We start from the raw sequence: 15,639 nt of genomic DNA on the forward strand, positions 1-15,639 counted from the left end.
CCCTGTATATAGCCTCCACATTGACTCTGTACTGGTACCCCCCTGTATATAGCCTCCACATTGACTCTGTACTGGTACCCCCTGTATATAGCCTCCACATTGACTCTGTACCGGTACCCCTGTATATAGCCTCCACATTGACTCTGTACTGGTACCCCCCTGTATATAGCCTCCACATTGACTCCTGTACTGGTACCCCCTGTATATAGCCTCCACATTGACTCTGTACCGGTACCCCCTGTATATAGCCTCCACATTGACTCTGTACCGGTACCCCCTGTATATAGCCTCCACATTGACTCTGTACTGGTACCCCCTGTATATAGCCTCCACATTGACTCTGTACCAGTACCCCCTGTATATAGCCTCCACATTGACTCTGTACCGGTACCCCTGTATAGAGCCTCCACATTGACTCTGTACCGGTACCCCTGTATAGAGCCTCCACATTGACTCTGTACCAGTACCCCCTGTATATAGCCTCCACATTGACTCTGTACCAGTAACCCCTGTATATAGCCTCCACATTGGACTCTGTACCGGTACCCCCACCCTGTATATAGCCTCCACATTGACTCTGTACCAGTACCCCCTGTATATGCCTCCACATTGACTCTGTAACCGGTACCCCCTGTATATGCCTCCACATTGACTCTGTACCGGTACCCCCTGTATAGCCTCCACATGACTCTGTACCGGTACCCCTGATACCAAATACTCGGTACTGGTACCCCTGTATATAACCTCCACACTGACTCAGTACCGGTACCCCTGTTATAATAGCCTCCACATTGACTCTGTACCGGTACCCCCTGTATATAGCCTCCACATTGACTCTGTACCGGTACCCCCTGTATATAGCCTCCACATTGACTCTGTACCAGTACCCCCTGTATATAGCCTCCACATTGACTCTGTACCGGTAATACCCTGTATATAGCCTCCACATTGACTCTGTACCAGTACCCCCTGTAATAGCCTCCACATTGACTCTGTACCAGTACCCCTGTATATAGCCTCCACATTGACTCTGTACCGGTATCCCCTGTATATAGCCTCCACATTGACTCCTGTAACCGTAATACCCTGTATAAAGCCTCCACATTGACTCTGTACCGGTATCCCCATGTTAGTCCTCCACATTGACTCTGACCGTAATACCCTGTATATAGGCCTCACATTGACTCTGTACCGTAAAACCCTGTATATAGCCTCCACATTGACTCTGTACCGTAATACCCCTGTAATAAAGCCTCCACATTGACTCTGTACGTATACACCCTGTATATAGCCTCCACATTGACTCTGTACTGTACCCCCTGTATATAGCCTCCACATTGACTCTGTACTGGTACCCCCTGTATATAGCCTCCACATTGACTCTGTACGGTACCCCCTGTATATAGCCTCCACATTGACTCTGTACTGGTACCCCCTGTATATAGCCTCCACATTGACTCTGTACTGGTACCCCTGTATATAGCCTCCACATTGACTCTGTACTGGTACCCCCTGTATATAGCCTCCACATTGACTCTGTACTGGTACCCCCTGTATATAGCCTCCACATTGACTCTGTACCGGTACCCCCTGTATATAGCCTCCACATTGACTCTGTACTGGTACCCCCTTATATAGCCTCCACATTGACTCTGTACTGGTACCCCCTGTATATAGCCTCCACATTGACTCTGTACTGGTACCCCTGTATATAGCCTCCACATTGACTCTGTACCGGTACCCCTGTATATAGCCTCCACATTGACTCTGTACTGGTACCCCCTGTATATAGCCTCCATTGACTCTGTACTGGTACCCCCTGTATATAGCCTCCACATTGACTCTGTACTGGTACCCCCTGTATATAGCCTCCACATTGACTCTGTACTGGTACCCCCTGTATATAGCCTCCACATTGACTCTGTACCGGTACCCCCTGTTATAGCCTCCACATTGACTCTGTACGGTAACGCCCGTGTATAGAGCCTCCACATTGACTCTGTCCGGTACCCCCTGTATATAGCCTCCACATTGACTCTGTACCGGTACCCCCTGTATATAGCCTCCACATTGACTCTGTACGGTACCCCCTGTATATAGACTCCACATTGACTCTGTACCGGTACCCCCTGTATATAGCCTCCACATTGACTCTGGTACTGGTACCCCTGTATATAGACTCCACAATTGACTCTGTACCGTACCCCCTGTATAGTAGCCTCCACATTGACTCGTACTGGTACCCCTGTTATAGCCTCCACATTGACTCTGTACTGGTACCCCCTGTATATAGCCTCCACATTGACTCTGTACTGGTACCCCCTGTATATAGACTCCACATTGACTCTGTACTGGTACCCCCTGTATATAGCCTCCACATTGACTCTGTACTGGTACCCCCTGTATATAGCCTCCACATTGACTCTGTACTGGTACCCCCTGTATATAGCCTCCACATTGACTCTGTACTGGTACCCCCTGTATATAGCCCCTCCACATTGACTCTGTACCGGTACCCCCTGTATATAGCCTCCACATTGACTCTGTACTGGTACCCCCTGTATATAGCCTCCACATTGACTCTGTACTGGTACCCCCTGTATATAGCCTCCACATTGACTCTGTACCGGTACCCCCTGTATATAGCCTCCACATTGACTCTGTACTGGTACCCCCTGTATATAGCCTCCACATTGACTCTGTACTGTACCCCCTGTATATAGCCTCCACATTGACTCTGTACCGGTACCCCCTGTATATAGCCTCCACATTGACTCTGTACCGGTACCCCCTGTATATAGCCTCCACATTGACTCTGTACCGGTACCCCCTGTATATAGCCTCCACATTGACTCTGTACCAGTACCCCCTGTATATAGCCTCCACATTGACTCTGTACCGGTACCCCTGTATATAGCCTCCACATTGACTCTGTACGGTACCCCCTGTATATAGCCTCCACATTGACTCTGTACCGGTACCCCCTGTATATAGCCTCCACATTGACTCTGTACCGGTACCCCTGTATATAGCCTCCACATTGACTCTGTACCGGTACCCCCTGTATATAGCCTCCACATTGACTCTGTACCGGTACCCCCTGTATATAGCCTCCACATTGACTCTGTACCGGTACCCCCTGTATATAGCCTCCACATTGACTCTGTACTGGTACCCCTGTATATAGCCTCCACATTGACTCTGTACTGGTACCCCCTGTATATAGCCTCCACATTGACTCTGTACCGGTACCCCCTGTATATAGCCTCCACATTGACTCTGTACCGGTACCCCCTGTATATAGCCTCCACATTGACTCTGTACCGGTACCCCTGTATATAGCCTCCACATTGACTCTGTACCGGTACCCCCTGTATATAGCCTCCACATTGACTCTGTACTTAATACCCTGTATATAGCCTCCACATTGACTCTGTACTGGTACCCCCTGTATATAGCCTCCACATTGACTCTGTACTGGTACCCCCTGTATATAGCCTCCACATTGACTCTGTACTGTACCCCCTGTATATAGCCTCCACATTGACTCTGTACCTGGTACCCCCTGTATATAGCCTCCACATTGACTCTGTACGGTACCCCCTGTATATAGCCTCCACATTGACTCTGTACTGGTACCCCCTGTATATAGCCTCCACATTGACTCTGTACTGGTACCCCCTGTATATAGCCTCCACATTGACTCTGTACTGGTACCCCCTGTATATAGCCTCCACATTGACTCTGTACTGGTACCCCCTGTATATAGCCTCCACATTGACTCTGTACCGGTACCCCCTGTATATAGCCTCCACATTGACTCTGTACCGGTACCCCCTGTATATAGCCTCCACATTGACTCTGTACCGGTACCCCCTGTATATAGCCTCCACATTGACTCTGTACTGGTACCCCCTGTATATAGCCTCCACATTGACTCTGTACTGGTACCCCTGTATATAGCCTCCACATTGACTCTGTACCGGTACCCCTGTATATAGCCTCCACATTGACTCTGTACTGGTACCCCCTGTATATAGCCTCCACATTGACTCTGTACCGGTACCCCCTGTATATAGCCTCCACATTGACTCTGTACTGGTACCCCTGTATATAGCCTCCACATTGACTCTGTACTGGTACCCCCTGTATATAGCCCACATTGACTCTGTACTGGCCCCCTGTATATAGCCTCCACATTGACTCTGTACTGGTACCCCCTGTATATAGCCTCCACATTGACTCTGTACTGGTACCCCCTGTATATAGCCTCCACATTGACTCTGTACTGGTACCCCCTGTATATAGCCTCCACATTGACTCTGTACTGGTACCCCCTGTATATAGCCTCCACATTGACTCTGTACCGGTACCCCCTGTATATAGCCTCCACATTGACTCTGTACTGGTACCCCCTGTATATAGCCTCCACATTGACTCTGTACGGTACCCCCTGTATATAGCCTCCACATTGACTCTGTACCGGTACCCCCTGTATATAGCCTCCACATTGACTCTGTACTGGTACCCCCTGTATATAGCCTCCACATTGACTCTGTACTGGTACCCCTGTATATAGCCTCCACATTGACTCTGTACCGGTACCCCTGTATATAGCCTCCACCCCCTCCCTGTAAGCCTCCACATTGACTCTGTACCGGTACCCCCTGTATATAGCCTCCACATTGACTCTGTACCGGTACCCCTGTATATAGCCTCCACATTGACTCTGTACCGGTACCCCCTGTATATAGCCTCCACATTGACTCTGTACCGGTACCCCCTGTATATAGCCTCCACATTGACTCTGTACCGGTACCCCCTGTATATAGCCTCCACATTGACTCTGTACTTACCCCCTGTATATAGCCTCCACATTGACTCTGTACCGGTACCCCCTGTATATAGCCTCCACATTGACTCTGTACTGGTACCCCCTGTATATAGCCTCCACATTGACTCTGTACCAGTACCCCCTGTATATAGCCTCCACATTGACTCTGTACCGGTACCCCCTGTATATAGCCTCCACATTGACTCTGTACCGGTACCCCCTGTATATAGCCTCCACATTGACTCTGTACTGGTACCCCCTGTATATAGCCTCCACATTGACTCTGTACGGTACCCCCTGTATATAGCCTCCACATTGACTCTGTACCGGTACCCCTGTATAGCCTCCACATTGACTCTGTACTGTACCCCCTGTATATAGCCTCCACATTGACTCTGTACCGGTACCCCTGTATATAGCCTCCACATTGACTCTGTACCGTATACCCTGTATATAGCCTCCACATTGACTCTGTACTGGTACCCCCTGTATATAGCCTCCACATTGACTCTGTACTGGTACCCCCTGTATATAGCCTCCACATTGACTCTGTACTGTACCCCCTGTATATAGCCTCCACATTTGCTCTGTACTGGTCCCCCCCCTGTATAGCCTCCCACATGACTCTCTGTACTGGTACCCCTGTATATAGCCTCCACATTGACTCTGTACCGGCCCCCCCTATATTATACCCTACTGATTCCCCTGTACTTGACCCCTATATATAGCCTACATTGACTCGTACTGTACTCCCCCCTAGTACCCCCCCCCTTGACTTATACTGGTACCCTGTACTGTACTCCCCCTCTGACTCTGTATATAACCCCTGTACTGTACCCTCCCCCCCCCACCTGTAATGTACTCCCCCTATACCAGCCCCACCACACTGACTCGACAGTATGTATAGCCTCCACATTGACTCTGTACTGGTACCCCCTGTATATAGCCTCCACATTGACTCTGTACGGTACCCCTGTATATAGCCTCCACATTGACTCGTACCGGTACCCCCTGTATATAGCCTCCACATTGACTCTGTACTGGTACCCCCTGTATATAGCCTCCACATTGACTCTGTACTGGTACCCCCTGTATATAGCCTCCACATTGACTCTGTACTGGTACCCCCTGTATATAGCCTCCACATTGACTCTGTACCGGTACCCCTGTATATAGCCTCCACATTGACTCTGTACTGGTACCCCCTGTATATAGCCTCCACATTGACTCTGTACTGGTACCCCCTGTATATAGCCTCCACATTGACTCTGTACTGGTACCCCCTGTATATAGCCTCCACATTGACTCTGTACTGTACCCCCTGTATATAGCCTCCACATTGACTCTGTACTGACCCCTGTATATAGCCTCCACATTGACTCTGTACTGGTACCCCCTGTATATAGCCTCCACACACATTGACTCTGTACCGGTACCCCCTGTATATAGCTCCACATTGACTCTGTACCGGTACCCCCTGTATATAGCCCCACATTGACTCTGTACTGGTACCCCCTGTATATAGCCTCCACATTGACTCTGTACCGGTACCCCTGTTATATAGCCTCCACCATTGACTCTGTACTGTACCCCTGTATATAGCCTCCACATTGACTCTGTACCGGTACCCCTGTATATAGCCTCCACATTGACTCTGTAACGGTACCCCCTGTATATAGCCTCCACATTGACTCTGTACTGGTACCCCTGTATATAGCCTCCCATTGACTCTGTACTGGTACCCCTGTATATAGCCTCCACATTGACTCTGTACTGGACCCCTGTATATAGCCTCCACATTGACTCTGTATGGTACCCCTGTATATAGCCTCCACATTGACTCTGTACCGGTACCCCCTGTATATAGCCTCCACATTGACTCTGTACCGTACCCCCTGTATATAGCCTCCACATTGACTCTGTACTGGTACCCCTGTATATAGCCTCCACATTGACTCTGTACTGTACCCCCTGTATATAGCCTCCACATTGACTCTGTACCGGTACCCCTGTATATAGCCTCCACATTGACTCTGTACCGGTACCCCTGTATATAGCCTCCACATTGACTCTGTACTGGTACCCCTGTATATAGCCTCCACATTGACTCTGTACGGTACCCCCTGTATATAGCCTCCACATTGACTCTGTACGGTACCCCTGTGTATATAGCCTCCACATTGACTCTGTACTGGTACCCCCTGTATATAGCCTCCACATTGATTCTGTAACGGTACCCCCTGTATATAGCCTCCACATTGACTCTGTACTGGTACCCCTGTATATAGCCTCCACATTGACTCTGTACTGGTACCCCCTGTATATAGCCTCCACATTGACTCTGTACTGGTACCCCCTGTATATAGCCTCCACATTGACTCTGTACTGGTACCCCTGTATATAGCCTCCACATTGACTCTGTACCGGTACCCCTGTATATAGCCTCCACATTGACTCTGTACCGGTACCCCTGTATATAGCTCCACATTGACTCTGTACTGGTACCCCCTGTATATAGCCTCCACATTGACTCTGTACCGGTACCCCTGTATATAGCCACATTGACTCTGTACCGGTACCCCCTGTATATAGCCTCCACATTGACTCTGTACCGGTACCCCCTGTATATAGCCTCCACATTGACTCTGTACTGGTACCCCCTGGTATATAGCCTCCACATTGACTCTGTACTGGTACCCCCTGTATATAGCCTCCACATTGACTCTGTACTGGTACCCCCTGTATATAGCCTCCACATTGACTCTGTACTGCTACCCCTGTATATAGCCTCCACATTGACTCTGTACCGGTACCCCTGTATATAGCCTCCACATTGACTCTGTACCGGTACCCCCTGTATATAGCCTCCACATTGACTCTGTACCGTACCCCTGGTATATAGACTCCACATGACTCTGTACCGGTACCCCCTGTATATAGCCTCCACATTGACTCTGTACTGGTACCCCTGTATATAGCCTCCACATTGACTCTGTACCGGTACCCCCTGTATATAGCCTCCACATTGACTCTGTACCGGTACCCCCTGTATATAGCCTCCACATTGACTCTGTACCGGTACCCCCTGTATATAGCCTCCACATTGACTCTGTACTGGTACCCCCTGTATATAGCCTCCACATTGACTCTGTACTGGTACCCTGTATATAGCCTCCACATTGACTCTGTACTGGTACCCCCTGTATATAGCCTCCACATTGACTCTGTACTGGTACCCCCTGTATATAGCCTCACATTGACTCTGTACTGGTACCCCCTGTATATAGCCTCCACATTGACTCTGTACTGGTACCCCCTGTATATAGCCTCCACATTGACTCTGTACTGGTACCCCCTGTATATAGCCTCCACATTGACTCTGTACCGGTACCCCCTGTATATAGCCTCCACATTGACTCTGTACTGGTACCCCCTGTATATAGCCTCCACATTGACTCTGTACTGGTACCACCTGTATATAGCCTCCACATTGACTCTGTACCGGTACCCCCTGTATATAGCTCCACATTGACTCTGTACTGGTACCCCTGTATATACCTCCACATTGACTCTGTACTGGTACCCTATATAGCCTCCACATTGACTCTGTACCGGTACCCCCTGTATAAGCCTCCACATTGACTCTGTACCGGTACCCACCTGTATATAGCCTCCACATTGACTCGTACGGTACCCCCTGTATATAGCCTCCACATTGACTCTGTACCGTACCCCTGTATATAGCCTCCACATTGACTCTGTACCGGTACCCCCTGTTATAAGCCTCCACATTGAATCTGTACCGGTACCCCCTGTATATAGCCTCCACATTGACTCTGTACAGTACCCCTGTATATAGCCTCCACATTGACTCTGTACCAGTACCCCCTGTATATAGCCTCCACACATTGACTCTGTACCGGTACCCCTGTATATAGCCTCCACATTGACTCTGTACCAGTACCCCCTGTATATAGCCTCCACATTGACTCTGTACCGGTACCCCTGTATATAGCCTCCACATTGACTCTGTACCGGTACCCCCTGTATATAGCCTCCACATTGACTCTGTACTGGTACCCCCTGTATATAGCCTCCACATTGACTCTGTACCGGTACCCCCTGTATATAGCCTCCACATTGACTCTGTACCGGTACCCCCTGTATATAGCCTCCACATTGACTCTGTACCGGTACCCCCTGTATATAGCCTCCACATTGACTCTGTACCAGTACCCCTGTATATAGCCTCCACATTGACTCTGTACCGTAATACCCTGTATATAGCCTCCACATTGACTCTGTACCAGTACCCCCTGTATATAGCCTCCACATTGACTCTGTACCAGTACCCCTGTATATAGCCTCCACATTGACTCTGTACGGTACCCCCTGTATATAGCCTCCACATTGACTCTGTACCGGTACCCCCTGTATATAGCCTCCACATTGACTCTGTACCGGTACCCCCTGTATATAGCCTCCACATTGACTCTGTACCGGTACCCCTGTATATAGCCTCCACATTGACTCTGTACTGGTACCCCTGTATATAGCCTCCACATTGACTCTGTACCGGTACCCCCTGTATATAGCCTCCACATTGACTCTGTACTGGTACCCCCTGTATATAGCCTCCACATTGACTCTGTACCGGTACCCCCTGTATATAGCCTCCACATTGACTCTGTACCGGTACCCCTGTATATAGCCTCCACATTGACTCTGTACCGGTACCCCCTGTATATAGCCTCCACATTGACTCTGTACCGGTACCCCCTGTATATAGCCTCCACATTGACTCTGTACCGGTACCCCCTGTATATAGCCTCCACATTGACTCTGTACCGGTACCCCCTGTATATAGCCTCCACATTGACTCTGTACCGGTACCCCCTGTATATAGCCTCCACATTGACTCTGTACGGTACCCCTGTATATAGCCTCCACATTGACTCTGTACCGGTACCCCCTGTATATAGCCTCCACATTGACTCTGTACTGGTACCCCCTGTATATAGCCTCCACATTGACTCTGTACCGGTACCCCTGTATATAGCCTCCACATTGACTCTGTACCGGTACCCCTGTATATAGCCTCCACATTGACTCTGTACCGTACCCCTGTATATATAGCCTCCACATTGACTCTGTACGGTACCCTGTATATAGCCTCCACATTGACTCTGTACCGGTACCCCCTGTATATAGCCTCCACATTGACTCTGTACCGGTACCCCTGTATATAGCCTCCACATTGACTCTGTACTGGTACCCCCTGTATATAGCCTCCACATTGACTCTGTACCGGTACCCCTGTATATAGCCTCCACATTGACTCTGTACCGGTACCCCCTGTATATAGCCTCCACATTGACTCTGTACCAGTACCCCTGTATATAGCCTCCACATTGACTCTGTACCGGTACCCCCTGTATATAGCCTCCACATTGACTCTGTACCGGTACCCCCTGTATATAGCCTCCACATTGACTCTGTACCGGTACCCCTGTATATAGCCTCCACATTGACTCTGTACCGGTACCCCTGTATATAGCCTCCACATTGACTCTGTACGGTACCCCTGTATATAGCCTCCACATTGACTCTGTACCGGTACCCCCTGTATATAGCCTCCACATTGACTCTGTACCGGTACCCCCTGTATATAGCCTCCACATTGACTCTGTACCAGTACCCCTGTATATAGCCTCCACATTGACTCTGTACCGGTACCCCTGTATATAGCCTCCACATTGACTCTGTACCGTACCCCCTGTATATAGCCTCCACATTGACTCTGTACCGTACCCCCTGTATATAGCCTCCACATTGACTCTGTACCGGTACCCCTGTATATAGCCTCCACATTGACTCTGTACCGGTACCCCCTGTATATAGCCTCCACATTGACTCTGTACCAGTACCCCCTGTATATAGCCTCCACATTGACTCTGTACCGGTACCCCCTGTATATAGCCTCCACATTGACTCTGTACCGGTACCCCCTGTATATAGCCTCCACATTGACTCTGTACCGGTACCCCCTGTATATAGCCTCCACATTGACTCTGTACCGGTACCCCTGTATATAGCCTCCACATTGACTCTGTACCGGTACCCCTGTATATAGCCTCCACATTGACTCTGTACGGTACCCCCTGTATATAGCCTCCACATTGACTCTGTACAGTACCCCCTGTATATAGCCTCCACATTGACTCTGTACCGTACCCCTGTATATAGCCTCCACATTGACTCTGTACCGGTACCCCCTGTATATAGCCTCCACATTGACTCTGTACAGTACCCCCTGTATATAGCCTCCACATTGACTCTGTACCGGTACCCCTGTATATAGCCTCCACATTGACTCTGTACCGTAATACCCTGTATATAGCCTCCACATTGACTCTGTACCGGTACCCCTGTATATAGCCTCCACATTGACTCTGTACGTAACCCCTGTATATAGCCTCCACATTGACTCTGTACCGTACCCCCTGTATATAGCCTCCACATTGACTCTGTACCCGTACCCCCTGTATATAGCCTCCACATTGACTCTGTACCGTACCCCTGTATATAGCCTCCACATTGACTCTGTACCGGTACCCCCTGTATATAGCCTCCACATTGACTCTGTACCGGTACCCCCTGTATATAGCCTCCACATTGACTCTGTACGGTACCCCTGTATATAGCCTCCACATTGACTCTGTACTGGTACCCCTGTATATAGCCTCCACATTGACTCTGTACTGGTACCCCCTGTATATAGCCTCCACATTGACTCTGTACTGGTACCCCCTGTATATAGCCTCCACATTGACTCTGTACCGGTACCCCCTGTATATAGCCTCCACATTGACTCTGTACCGTACCCCTGTATATAGCCTCCACATTGACTCTGTACTGGTACCCCCTGTATATAGCCTCCACATTGACTCTGTACCGGTACCCCCTGTATATAGCCTCCACATTGACTCTGTACCGGTACCCCCGTATATAGCCTCCACATTGACTCTGTACCGGTACCCCTGTATATAGCCTCCACATTGACTCTGTACGGTACCCCCTGTATATAGCCTCCACATTGACTCTGTACCGGTACCCCCTGTTATAGCCTCCACATTGACTCTGTACTGGTACCCCTGTATATAGCCTCCACATTGACTCTGTACAGTACCCCTATATAGCCTCCACATGACTCTGTACCGGTACCCCCTGTATATAGCCTCCACATTGACTCTGTACCGGTACCCCCTGTATATAGCCTCACATTGACTCTGTACCGTAACACCCTGTATATACCTCCACATTGACTCTGTACCGGTAACCCCTGTATATAGCCTCCACATTGACTCTGTACTGGTACCCCTGTATATAGCTCCACATTGACTCTGTACAGGTACCCCCTGTATATAGCCTCCACATTGACTCTGTACCGGTACCCCTGTATATAGCCTCCACATTGACTCTGTACCGGTACCCCCTGTATATAGCCTCCACATGACTCTGTACCGGTACCCCCTGTATATAGCCTCCACATTGACTCTGTACTGGTACCCCTGTATATAGCCTCCACATTGACTCTGTACCGGTACCCCTGTATATAGCCTCCACATTGACTCTGTACGGTACCCCCTGTATATAGCCTCCACATTGACTCTGTACTGGTACCCCTGTATATAGCCTCCACATTGACTCTGTACCGGTACCCCCTGTATATAGCCTCCACATTGACTCTGTACGGTACCCCCTGTATATAGCCTCCACATTGACTCTGTACGGTACCCCCTGTATATAGCCTCCACATTGACTCTGTACCGTACCCCCTGTATATAGCCTCCACATTGACTCTGTACCGGTACCCCCTGTATATAGCCTCCACATTGACTCTGTACCGGTACCCCCTGTATATAGCCTCCACATTGACTCTGTACCGGTACCCCTGTATATAGCCTCCACATTGACTCTGTACCGGTACCCCCTGTATATAGCCTCCACATTGACTCTGTACCGGTACCCCCTGTATATAGCCTCCACATTGACTCTGTACCGGTACCCCCTGTATATAGCCTCCACATTGACTCTGTACCGGTACCCCCTGTATATAGCCTCCACATTGACTCTGTACCAGTACCCCTGTACCCCTGTATATAGCCTCCACATTGACTCTGTACCGGTACCCCTGTATATAGCCTCCACATTGACTCTGTACCGGTACCCCCTGTATATAGCCTCCACATTGACTCTGTACCAGTACCCCCTGTATATAGCCTCCACATTGACTCTGTACCAGTACCCCTGTATATAGCCTCCACATTGACTCTGTACCGGTACCCCCTGTATATAGCCTCCACATTGACTCTGTACCGTACCCCCTGTATATAGCCTCCACATTGACTCTGTACCGGTACCCCCTGTATATAGCCTCCACATTGACTCTGTACCGGTACCCCCTGTATATAGCCTCCACATTGACTCTGTACCGGTACCCCCTGTATATAGCCTCCACATTGACTCTGTACCGGTACCCCCTGTATATAGCCTCCACATTGACTCTGTACCGGTACCCCTGTATATAGCCTCCACATTGACTCTGTACCGGTACCCCCTGTATATAGCCTCCACATTGACTCTGTACCGGTACCCCCTGTATATAGCCTCCACATTGACTCTGTACCGTACCCCCTGTATATAGCCTCCACATTGACTCTGTACCGGTACCCCCTGTATATAGCCTCCACATTGACTCTGTACCGTACCCCCTGTATATAGCCTCCACATTGACTCTGTACCGGTACCCCTGTATATAGCCTCCACATTGACTCTGTACCGGTACCCCCTGTATATAGCCTCCACATTGACTCTGTAACGGTACCCCTGTATATAGCCTCCACATTGACTCTGTACCGGTACCCCTGTATATAGCCTCCACATTGACTCTGTACCGGTACCCCTGTATATAGCCTCCACATTGACTCTGTACCGGTACCCCCTGTATATAGCCTCCACATTGACTCTGTACTGTACCCCCTGTATATAGCCTCCACATTGACTCTGTACCGGTACCCCCTGTATATAGCCTCCACATTGACTCTGTACCGGTACCCCCTGTATATAGCCTCCACATTGACTCTGTACCGGTACACCCTGTATATAGCCTCCACATTGACTCTGTACCGGTACCCCTGTATATAGCCTCCACATTGACTCTGTACCGGTACCCCCTGTATATAGCCTCCACATTGACTCTGTACCGGTACCCCCTGTATATAGCCTCCACATTGACTCTGTACCGGTACCCCCTGTATATAGCCTCCACATTGACTCTGTACCGGTACCCCCTGTATATAGCCTCCACATTGACTCTGTACTGGTACCCCTGTATATAGCCTCCACATTGACTCTGTACCGGTACCCCCTGTATATAGCCTCCACATTGACTCTGTACCGGTACCCCCTGTATATAGCCTCCACATTGACTCTGTACTGGTACCCCCTGTATATAGCCTCCACATTGACTCTGTACTGGTACCCCTGTATATAGACTCCACATTGACTCTGTTACTGGTACCCCTGTATATAGCCTCCACATTGACTCTGTACTGGTACCCCCTGTATATAGACCTCCACATTGACTCTGTACTGGTACCCCTCTGTATATAGCCTCCACATTGACTCTGTACTGGTACCCCTGTATATAGCCTCCACATGACTCTGTACTGGTACCCCCTGTATATAGCCTCACATTGACTCTGTACGGTACCCCTGTATATAGCCCTCCACATGACTCGTACGGTACCCCCTGTATATAGCCTCCACATGACTCTGTACTGGTACCCCCTGTATATGCCTCCACATGACTCTGTACCGTACCCCCTGTATATAGCCTCCACATTGAACTCGTACCGGTACCCCCTGTATATAGCCTCCACATGACTCTGTACTGGTACCCCCACTTTTATATAGCCCACATTGACTCGTACCGAGTACCCCCTGTATATAGCCTCCACATCGACTCTGTACTGGTACCCACTGTATATAGCCTCCACATTGACTCGTACTGGTACCCCCCTTGTATATAGCCTCCACTTGACTCGTACTGGTACCCCCTTGTATATAGCTCCACATGACTCTTGTACCGGTACCCCCCTGTATATAGCCTCCCACATTGACTCTGTACCGGTACCCCCTGTATATAGCCTCCACATTGACTCTGTACCGGTACCCCCTGTATATAGCCTCCACATTGACTCTGTACCGGTACCCCTGTATATAGCCTCCACATTGACTCTGTACCGGTACCCCTGTATATAGCCTCCACATTGACTCTGTACCGGTACCCCCTGTATATAGCCTCCACATTGACTCTGTACCAGTACCCCCTGTATATAGCCTCCACATTGACTCTGTACCGGTACCCCTGTATATAGCCTCCACATTGACTCTGTACCGGTACCCCCTGTATATAGCCTCCACATTGACTCTGTACTGGTACCCCCTGTATATAGCCTCCACATTGACTCTGTACCGGTACCCCCTGTATATAGCCTCCACATTGACTCTGTACCGGTACCCCTGTATATAGCCTCCACATTGACTCTGTACCGGTACCCCCTGTATATAGCCTCCACATTGACTCTGTACCAGTACCCCTGTATATAGCCTCCACATTGACTCTGTACCGTAATACCCTGTATATAGCCTCCACATTGACTCTGTACCAGTACCCCCTGTATATAGCCTCCACATTGACTCTGTACCAGTACCCCCTGTATATAGCCTCCACATTGAAT

Source organism: Oncorhynchus kisutch, linkage group LG4, assembly GCF_002021735.2.
Source record: "Oncorhynchus kisutch isolate 150728-3 linkage group LG4, Okis_V2, whole genome shotgun sequence".
Classification (NCBI taxonomy): Eukaryota; Metazoa; Chordata; class Actinopteri; order Salmoniformes; family Salmonidae; genus Oncorhynchus; species Oncorhynchus kisutch.